This window comes from Coloeus monedula (assembly GCF_965178545.1).
Source record: "Coloeus monedula genome assembly, chromosome: 14".
In the NCBI taxonomy this organism is placed as follows: Eukaryota; Metazoa; Chordata; class Aves; order Passeriformes; family Corvidae; genus Coloeus; species Coloeus monedula.
The window spans coordinates 1,658,378-1,669,584 of NC_138794.1; positions in this window are offsets into that span (position 1 = coordinate 1,658,378).

Below are 11,207 nucleotides of genomic sequence, written 5' to 3' on the forward strand. Positions count from 1 at the left end.
CAAAAGCGTTAGTGAGGTGACCAAAGGCGGCTCCTTAATTTGTGTACGTGTGTTTTGATTTTCTTAGAAACAGGTCTCACGTGATGTTTGTGTGCTCTGGGCTTTATGACACCCATTCTTCCCCCGAATAATCCGTGTGTGAGGAGGTGCACAGGAGCCAGTGAGTTGGTTCAGCTGGTTTTTGAGGGTCATCTTCACACCAGATGTCTAAGGAAGAATCTCCTAGTCTTAGGTAAGGAAGCTCAAACCCTGAGATGTGTCCCAGCTCAAGGGGAGAGTCACCTGGAATGCAGTCCAGTGGCAAGTCAGAGAAAGCTTGAGTTGGACTCATCCAAAGATCTGTCATTAGTAGAAGGTCTCTCTGTCTTGAGGAGCCACCTGGGGAGGCTCATGGGGAGATCACTGTCCTGCAGCCCAGCAGGGAGGGCTCAAAGGCAGCTCATGCAGGCTCCCATAGCTATGGAATAAAATGTTTGGCCCACAGTAAAACGACAGACGATCGAAAGGCGCGCAGGGGACTCCGACGCGTTGCTGCTCACCGGCGCACGCTCCTCCTCTCTGGGCTTCCTGAAGGAGTTTCTGGCCCAGCTGTGGGTCAGGCCTTTACCTCCTTTGGAGCCAATAACCAAACACCTCATTTTCTTAAGCAGTCAAGTGCACCTCTTGCATTTCCCCCCCAAAATCACTCTTCTTGTTTTGTCCATATCAGATTGATAGGACAGCATTAAAAACTCCTAACGAAAGCCAAAATGGAAAGAGTTAACAGTATAGATATTTTTCTTCTATTAATCTGCCTACAGAAGTTCAAATCCTCAGACTCTCGTAGACCACACTTGCTAATTCAAGAAGTACTACCTCTTTTGAAGAAGGGGACAGTGTGTTCTTGTCACAGGCAGAAGCAGCTGAAATGGGGTGTTACGGGAACAGGTCACGGATGCAATGTCTAAACTGACTCTCTATTAAGTGCCTGAGCATCCACGCTTTCAGCTTCTTAGATGGTCAACTTGTTTTCATTTAACTCCTTCTCCAGAGCTGGCATTTCAGCTGGTGAGAAAAAGAAAGAGGTGTGTGAAGATTTTTGTCCTTGACGTGCAAGAACTAGTGAGGACTGTCTCAGATTTTCTGTCCTTGTCTGTGGGCATTAGACCGATTTGAGAGCAACACTTTGGGGAGTGGAGAAAGATGCATTGACAGGCAATCTGTTCCCTCGTCATGGGAAAATGTGTAAGCTGTTCAGAGTAGTTTAGGATGAGTCTTCAGATTGTTATTGGATTCTTTCTCAGTTAAATACTGTCTTTTTCCTCCTTTTTTTTTTTTTTTTTTTTGAGTAGGCTCTGCTGCCACAGCGATGTCTCTGCAGGTCTCATGCAGTGTTCTTTTATGTGATGTCTGCAATAAAGGCGATATCAAAAATGTAAACCTTCAAACTACTTCCCCTATTTTTCCCCCACTTGCTGTCTACTGGTGCCACATTTAGAAGAATGCCCCAGTATCCACTCAGTTTTTTCTAAGCAAATTTCTGTTATTTGGGAGTTATAGCAGGAGCATGAATCCACTGCTCTCTCATTGTATCACATGGAATTCTTTTTAATGGTCACTTGGATACACTGTGGGATGATCCAGGCAACATTTTTTTAACAAGTGGGGATACTTTCCATGGAAAGTTCTAAACAAACTTGTGAAACTTTTGCTGAAATGAAAGTATAACCAAACCTCCCAGCCAGTCAAAGCAGCCCTGCCAAGAGTGCTTGCAGAGCAAGAGCATTTGCAGTGCTGAAGGTGCTGCAGGCGTTTTCTCAGTAGAATTAAAGCACTGAATGCCATTCTAAAGTTTAGCTTGGAAAGAAGGTACGTGGCCATCACGTGAAAATGCTGCTAACCACTTCTAGTTTTCCTGAATCCTCTAATCTGCTTCTTCAAGTGCTGTTAGTGATATCAATTTCCCAGTTCAGACAGCCTTGGCTGCACAATCTCTGAAGAGAAGAGGCTTCAGAGAAGCCTCTCTGCGCCTGCTTTGGACCATCCAGAGTAGGCACAGCAGGTTTGCAAAAGCATTTTCTGTGCACTGGGCTTCTGGTTGGTGCAACAGGGTTTTTCAGTGATTTTTTAGGACTGCAGAATTTTGCCTGTATATCAGACCAAATAATGAAGTATTTTGGGGCTCATCGGATTCTGATAGAATGCTGCGCTTTTAATTTATGCTGTCATGGCAAATACAAGTAACAAATGTTTTGAAATGGTCTGTGGAGAAAAAAAATACCATAACAATGAATGAGTCCAACTTAAAGGTGTAGAGAATTTCACGTTGAAAGTGCTCCTTTAAAATAATTCCCTCTGTGTTGAAAAATATTCTTTTAACCTCCTGCATTATTATGGCTCCACCTTGTAAAAGCTGCAAGTCAGTTCTGTAGAAATACATGTTGTAGGTTTAGGCTCTCTTATGTGTTTGACAGAATATTTTATTTTCATGCTACACAACACATTGAAATAATTGTAATCATCTGCAGAAGAAGCTGTTGGCAAAACCAAAATAGCTACCTGTGGCTATGTAGCAGAACAACCAGAATTGCTCCTTGGTTGTGAGCTCAGAATTCATGGCCCAGAATGTATGGCAAATGCCATGATCTGTAAAAAAATGATCTTTTCCTTTAAAGCTGTGTGTAAGTATGCTTAGTCCAGGCCATTTCTGATAAGCTCAGAAACACAAACAAAGCTGAATGTGTCATAACCTGCACAGGTAAGAATTATCTGTAATTTTGTTTATCAGCCAGTCATACAATGAGATGTTTGCTTGTCCATTGCAAAATTGCTCATAGCTACTGGTGTGTGTACACAAGTTAAACACCATGTATTTTCTGAAAACCTCCTTGTAACAAGAGAAACTCAAATTGAAGCAGCAGTACTGAAATTTATTCACCTGAAGACATATATTTGCTGAAGATTATGGCTAAGACAGCAGCATAATGGAAATGGAGCAAAATCCTCTTCAGTGTTTGGTGGAATCCAGTCAGTTTTAATACCTGAAATGCTCAGAATTATTGGCAGTTCTGAATTAAGCTTTGTAAATAGTCTGAAAATAGCAGTGCACAGGGCAGTACTCCACAGTAATAGCTAAGCTAACTCTGGAGAAAACACCTTGGCAGCAGAATGGTTGTGTTAGTTCAGTCTCTGCCTGTGATAATTCTCTCTGCTTCTTAGTAAATGCTCTCAGATGGACGTTTCTCAGCTGTGGTTGGGTAAATGAAACCACTGGCTGGTGAATGTAATTGAGAGGAAATCTTCAGGTCTGTATTTTCCTTTGTATTTCTAGGCTCAGGAGAGGCCAGGTCCAACAGATCTTCCATAAAAACGAAACAAATAATTGATCCAAGGCTCGAGTGATAAGCAGTAAAAATCAGGTTACAGTGTTTTAGATTATGAATATTCTTTTTTTTAATGAATAACCAAACCCATCATTGTGGCTTCGCTTACATAAATATTTATATATTAAATAATCCTCATCTCTACTTGACAGACTCTGTTCATACCTGTAATAAACCCTGATCTAATTCTGTATTGCAAAAATGACAATCCCTCATGCATGCATTTTAAAGTTAGTATCTAAACAGACAAGTGAGGTGGCATTGAGTAGTCACTTAGCTATGCAAGGACACTTTCCAGCAACCAAATTGCATCAAAAGTAGAATATTAAAAAAATAAAATAATAATCTATGATTAGCCCACAATCAGGTGCATCTCATTTCTGCTGAAGAGTAATACATTGTGGTGAATCACTCTAGAATGGTAAATTTTTCTGTTTGGTGGGGTTTTTTTTCCTTAGTAGCTGATGTGGCTGGGGAAATGCTGCAGTTCTTCCTCACTGCTGCACTTCCCTTACCTCATAGCTTAAGCACTGATTTCCAGCTTTCCCACCTGAAGGAACTGTACAATTATATTTAATTACATTGACATTAAGCCCATCCTAACATTAGTTACAAACTCTACACACAGATAATAAACACTTTGCATATACTAAATGTTGTGCTCATCTATGTCATGGTTACATCCCACCTGCTCCTTAAAGGAGGACCTCTGCACCCCCAGAAAGTGCAGGTGCTCAGCACCTCTGAGAATGCAGTGCCATAGCCTCCAGTCTGTCATTCACATCCACAAATCTGGTAGAATGATTCTTTTCCCAAAAGTCTTTCTGACTTGATCTACTTGTTTAGAAAATGACTGGTTTTTTGAGTTACAAGCTGTGGCATTTCCCCTCCTTTTGTCGTGTCTTCAGCTCTTTCACTGTGGAGACAAGAAACACAAATTCAGATAGAGCAATCTGAGAGGTTTCTTCCCAGACATGGAATTTGCCAAATTGCTGGCTGACGTGGGCTGCAGCAACAATGCCTGCAAAGGAACTGAGTATTCTGCCAGAGTGCCCCCTCCATCCTGTATTCCCAGAACAATCTGAATGCTGTGGCACAGCCATGTGCCATTTCGAGATCTGCACAGACTTGCACATTTTCTGCTCCGCAAATCAAGGCACACACAGCTCTGTAACAAGGGTGCTTCAGGGAAGGGAATGTACCCCTTCCTTCACCTGGAAAAACCAGAGTGTCTTCCATACCTTCTCCCTAAATAGGGCAAAATACTCAAAATACAGTTTTATGTCTGTACATTCTGTTATTAGATGTGCAGCTTTTCTGAAAATTGTGCTTGCAGATAATTTATATTTAGAAAACCATATCTAAAGTCTAATCTAATAATAAAAATTTAACATATATTATCTCCTGTTTCTTGCCTTATGTTGAGATGATAAAATCACTGGAATAGAGAGAGCCTTTTAGGAAATGTGTCTGAATAAGGTTTGTTTTAGTATCAGACTTTCCCTGAGTGGTAATACACCTATGAATATGATTCATTTTCCTTAATTCTAGACACATATCTTTAAACCTGTGTCCTGGTCTTGCTTCGTTAGGGGTAGAGGAAAAGCAGGCATTTTTAGGATGTGACTGCCCTTGTTCTCAGGTCTCTGTGCTCACCGAGTTCCTGTGTCTGTCTGTAAGAGGCACTGGCAGGTCATGGATAAACTCGTTAAAGGTTCCTCCTTAGTTAACCCAGTGTATGTGATTTTTCTCCTGATTTTGGGTGAATAGGCAATTGGTTACTGATGGAGGCTTTAACTCTTCAAGCTGAAGAAGGTCCAATTCTAGATTATTGGTAGATTTTAAAGATGAAAATGGCAGATTGGTTTTAATTGCTTTAATATAGCTGTTTTTAATGTCATTCTAATTCATGGCTTTACTGTTTAATTGTCTTTGCTACCTCTCTGTGTCTTTAAAATTGCAGTGGGTTTTCCTATCAGGACCTCAAAGAATACATCCTGTGGTTTTCATATGAGTTGGCATCTAGTGCCTGTAATAATCTACCTAATACAGCCAGCAGTTGTCTTGTGAGTGTTCTGAGATCCCACTGCTGTTTCTCCATTTATCCCAGTGCAGTTGGTACCTTTGTTTTTCAGCTGCTTGTGGCTATCACCGTGTGCAGTTTTCTGAAAGTCAAAGATACAGGTAGTAAATTCATTATTTGACATTTCTTCTCCATGACATATTAAACAGTGCTATCATATGGTGCTATTTCTTTCTCTTGGCTTCATGAATAGTCTTACAATGTATATTTATGGTGTGTATAGTTATATATCAAATAAATAAGTTAGAAGTGCTCAAAAAGGCAAAGCTATGTTTAATCCTCTGTGAATCACAGTGGTAAATATGAATGACAAAAAGTTGAGGGGGAAAAAAGCTGGAATACTGCTTGTGTTCAATGCTTCCTGATTGAAAATTACCAAGAGCTACTGAGAGTGGATTCTAACAAAGAGCTGATTACAACTGTGTGCTTATGTCTAAGAGAGCAGCATCATGGAAATGGTGCAAAATCCTCTTCAGTGTTTGGTGGAATTTAGTCAATTTTAGTACCTGAAATGCTCATAATTATTAGCTGTAGTAGAATTAGTAGCTGTTAAGGGGGTGGATGCCATGTACGGTGATACGATGTGGAAAGAAGTTTTTGAAGTAGAGAGGCAATCTTAACTCTGCTCTGCTTTATATCCAGCTGTTTCATTTCTCCCAGTCTGTTGTACCTGGACCACAGAGACATCCACTCTTGCTCCTTGGACAGACTTCTTAAAAGTGGATGGCATAAAAGAGTTTCCATAGCACACAGACTCCAAATTTATTCTGTGTTGTTGGAATACCTTTACCAAATAATGTTCTTTGTTGTTTTGTATCTCAATACGGAGACAATCTAAGTTTGATGATTTGTTTGATGCTGAGTATTTAGTATTTCATTCCTGGCTGTGTTTCAGGGCAGTTGAGGAGTGTCCTCTTCCTTTCCTTCCTTACTGAACTGCAGGATCCTCTGCAAAAAGCAGGGACTATTTTTCAAGGGTAGCTATCCGGGTTTCTCCAGTTCTTCTCATTGTTTTCTGGTTTTGATGGCAGTACAAAGATGTGATCTTTTAAGCCACTTACTATTTGTCACGTGTTTTGATCAGTTGCTTTTATTGCCATAGTTGAGGTTATGAATGGGTTGTTGTAGCCGTGGTGTCTGAATTGTTCTCTTTCTTTGCTCCTTAAGTCATTTGATTTCTTTTTCTAAGTTGTGTTGGAGGAATTCTGAGCAGTTTTCTGGGAAAACAGTCTGTAGCTGCCAGTGCCCTGATGATGCATCTCTAAGGCATCTTCCTCCAATTTATTGAATGCTCATTCAAAGACAATGAGACATTCTGCTGATGCCATTGAATAGTGCTCTTTGTGCTGCAGCACTTGCAGATATTTATGGGTTTTATTTTGAACTTCAAGCACCAACTTGGCCTACCTAGTAAGAAACACTTTTTCACTGGGTCCTAATTTATGATTTATCTTAAGACCGGATATTCCAAAGTAACAGCTGGCATATCCTTTCCTCTGCATAAATTTGCTTATTCTTGCAGGTCTGTAGTAAGCAGGAATTTCCTGAAATCAGAAGTAATTTTTAAGGTGTTTGTTATTGATTCCTTGAGGAATTTTACATCCTTGTGCCACTGAAAGCAGAATACAAGCTTTAAGGATTCGGGGTGTAACTCCAGCTTTTCCACACCTCCTCTGATACAAAACCACGAGAATTATAGTATTTTCTGTTTATTTTTCTCTTTCTCCAATAATTTTTTTCCCTGAAAAGCAAGCCTGTATCCAATATGCCATAATCTGTGTGGAATGTATGTGCAGAAATGGAGTAGGAGGTGTTCTGGTGTGTGTCACTGATAGAAGCCTGAATTAATTCTGTGGGGTGAGGTTGATCACACAGCTTAGTGTGGTCTGAATCACTAAATCTGCTGTTGTGGCTGACCTACAACGACTGCAAAGGCATTTCAAACCTACGTGTTCCAGTTTTTCCAAACATGAATATGCCAGGACCTAATATGAATTTCAAAATCAAGCCTCTCTTTTTGCATGTAGTCAGAATCCTTTTAATGTTTTAATAGCTAAGTCTTTGCTGCAGAAACAATGTTGGTTTCAGTGCCAATATTAAAGTGCAGCTGTGATTTGGATGCAGCAACTCTGCAGCTGCTCAGCTGCTGGTTTGAGCAATGGGAGCAGGGATGAGGAGGAAGGGCATTTGCTGCTCTGACTGGGACTTCCTCCCTGAGTACCTCCACGCTGAACATGCAGCTGCAGAAGTTACCAGCATCAGCTGCTGCAAAGGAAAGCGTGAGAAATTTACTGAAAAGCTTTTACTGTTCATCAGTTTGACAGGCCAAAGAATGATCTTCCCCTTCTACTTTGTAGGTTTGGAGAGTCTAGTAGCTTTGGAATTGTAAAATGAATGTATTAAATCTCTGGTGTATTTCTCAAGGAGAAGGGAGATCCAATAAAACGTCATTTATCATGGCAGGTTATGAAAGCTTTAAAAGACCTTTTTTTCACTTTAACTCATTGAGGAGAAGAGATTATCTTCTTTTTAATAGCATTCATAAAGACTATGTCTAATCTTTTCGTGGCATGATCAGAGGCAGGCTGGTTCACTGTCTCATGAGAGCATCATGCTCAGCAGCTTGGTCCATCTTCCAGCATTAGCCACCCAAGTGAAAGTAGTGTTCCAATCCCCTGTGTGCTTTATCACGGGGACAGCTGCCAAAATAGATGAGATTTCAGTAATAACAACTTCTACAAAGTAAAACATCAGTGGGAGCATTAGTTAAGTGTGACACTATCTGAATACATTGTCAGCTTGAGAATAATCAAGGACTATTTTTTATTATACACACAGTGAGTAATTTGGATACAAAAATATCCCTTGTGGTAGGGCTATGTTTTATTTCCTAAAAATTTGTTTTAGCTCTTCAAAGCTGGAATTCTAAAAAGCACAAACCTGGTGTTGCATCTGCAGGTTGCATATTGATGGTTTCCTTCTGGCTCCAGTATTACTTGGACAGGTTGACATGACCTGTCAGTTGTGATGCACAGTTAGGACGTGCTTTAGAGACACACATTGTGAAATGCCAGGAAATAACTGAAGTGCTGCTTGCTGGCATTCTACTTAACTGAGAAAATGATGGATCTAGGGGGATAACACTTTTCTCACGTGGGTTTAGATTGCTCCTGAGCAAATTTTTCTGGTTTTTTGGTAAAAAACAGCAGTAAGGTTTCTAGAATTTACCAACAACATTCCCAAGCCTCCATTCTGCTTTGCTGATCACCTTTAGGACCACTGATTTTTGCCATGGAGAAGGAACAGCAGCACTGAGCAGGAAGTGCATTGCAGCTGATGAACCAAAATCTGAGCTGTGTTACAGAGGGGCAAGAGATCCAGAAGGAGACACAGGATTATCAGGCGGTAGCAGAGGATGAGATAACATGGAGACATTTGAATGAACTGCTGTTCATATGGGATGGGGGACAGAAAGCAGGGACAGGAATGTCCACAGCCCCGTCAGTCAGCTACTCCTGCCACTGGAGCAGCTAATAGGACTTCCAGTGCAGGCTTGGGAACCTCTTTCCCACAAAACTGTGCAGTCAACTGATCCCTGACTTTCAAAAAATGGGCAATTTATTGCCGGAGGTGTAACTGTGTCTGAGCAAGCCAAGTGCAGTACTGCACACACTGGCAGAAACCTGTGGTATAGGTAGAGGCCTGGGAAAGAATTCTGCTACTCTGCCATCCAAGCAGGTTCTAGACAGACTGCAGCCTTGGCTAGGATGTCTGTCGTGATCCAGTGGCCCATTTTTTTAATGAACAATGTTCAATTGCTTTTTGATTGTAATGCAGAGAAAACCTTGCAAGATTAGGCAGATGGGGAAGCAAGAGTGCTAAGAGTGCTGTATTGCTTTTGTTATTCTCCAAATGGTAGCTCATAATTATTATACTCTTTTGTTACTCAATCATTATGCTCTGAAATGGACAATAAAGATGAAGAATTGCTGTTTGTTGTGCTGCATAGTCTCTGGAGTGCAGTTCTGTTTGTTCTTGGACAGAAAGTTTTAGTTTGCTGGTGTGATAGATTCTTACTCATTTTGTTATGTCTATGAATTATAAACTAAGCCTGCTTACTGTCTTCTGGGAATTTCTGTGCAAGGTCTTACTTCTTTCTCTTCTTTCTCCTTCACAATAGCAATACTGTAAGCAAAACTCAAATATGCACTTCTGTGCTAAGCTAGGACCTCAGCTGTGAAGTCTCCTGGTTTTGGCTGGGATAAAGTTATTTGTTTCCCTAGCAGCTGGTGCAGGGCTGCATTTTGGAGCGATGAGAAGAACGCTGCCACCACAGCGACGCCTTGGCCGGGGCTGAGCAGCGCTTCCCTGGAGCCAGGGACGTGTGGGATCCTCCTGCTCTGGCAGTGAGCAGGTGCACAAGGAGCTGAGAGGGAGCACAGCCAGGACAGCTGACCCCACCTGGCCAAGGGGATTTTCCACACCCAGGAATGTTCTGCTTGGTGTAGATATATTGTGGGATGTAATTATTCTTGGAGCCTTCGCTGGCATCAGGAAGGCTATTGGCGTATGGGGAGAACTTTGTGATACCTTCAGAACAGTTTGGCAAGGCCTGAAGCCTCAAATGATTTTTCAGGAAGATTTTGTGTATTTGGTTTTGTAATTATTCCTTAGACTATCTTAGAGCAGGTTTAGACTAGATATAAGGAAGAAATATTTTACAGTAAGTGTGGTGAAACACTGACACGGGTTGTCCAGAGAGGTGACAGGTGCTTCATCCCTGGAAACATTCAAAGCCAGGTTAGATGGGACTCTGAGCAACCTGGTCACTGCAGAAGGGTTGGATTAGGTGACTTAAAAAGGTACCTTTCAGCCCAAACTATTCTTTGTTTCCGTGCTGGTAAGCCTTACGCCTTTGGGTGCATGGGGATTTTCTTCTACCTCATCTGCCATCATGGGATGAGATGGAATGATTGTTCCCTCTTCTTTCATCTTGTCCTGCCTATACCTATCATGGCAGTTTCATAAGGAAAGAGTCTCCAGTGCAATGCCTGAGGACACCAGCACTTTTTGCAGTATTTTTTTTTATTTCAGAGAGATGAGAAATTTAATATGATGGAGTTGTTTTCCTGTGTCTGCTTCTCTACTGTGCTTGGGCAGCTGTACAGAGTGTATTACATTCAGATTTGGTTTGACCTAAGAGTCCATCTGTCAATGTAGTGTGGCATTAGCATGAATTACAGGTCAGTGGCATAATTAGAATGGGGACAAAATGGATGTGATCAGTTGCAGCAGAGAACTGTCACTCTGACAAAGGATCAAAGCTCTCTCTTGTAGGAAACTTGGCATTTAAAAGCTGGGAATTTCTTGAGGTCGATTTGAAGGGGTATCAGTGTAAGAAAGTGCATGGCTTTGACTTGAAATGTCAGCTTTAAAAATAACTTTTTTGAAAAGTGTTTTGAGTTCAATAGCTTCCCTGTGCTTCATGAAGTTTTGGTATTCAGTCAGATTCTGCTACATGCTGTCATTAATTTCCTTATCTTGGCTATGAATTAACTGCTAACAAAATTTGTTATATTAAAGATATCCCACGTCACAGAAGGTTTAGCAGGAGTAATTTGGGAAAGGTCTTGCCTGAACATCTAAAGCAACAGGTCAATTGTTATCAGTGAATGATGTACGAAATTCTTAAGAGAGTGATGGTATGAGCTGCAGGATCTGTGTCACGGACCTGTGCGATGACAGGAGGGTTGTTTGTTACG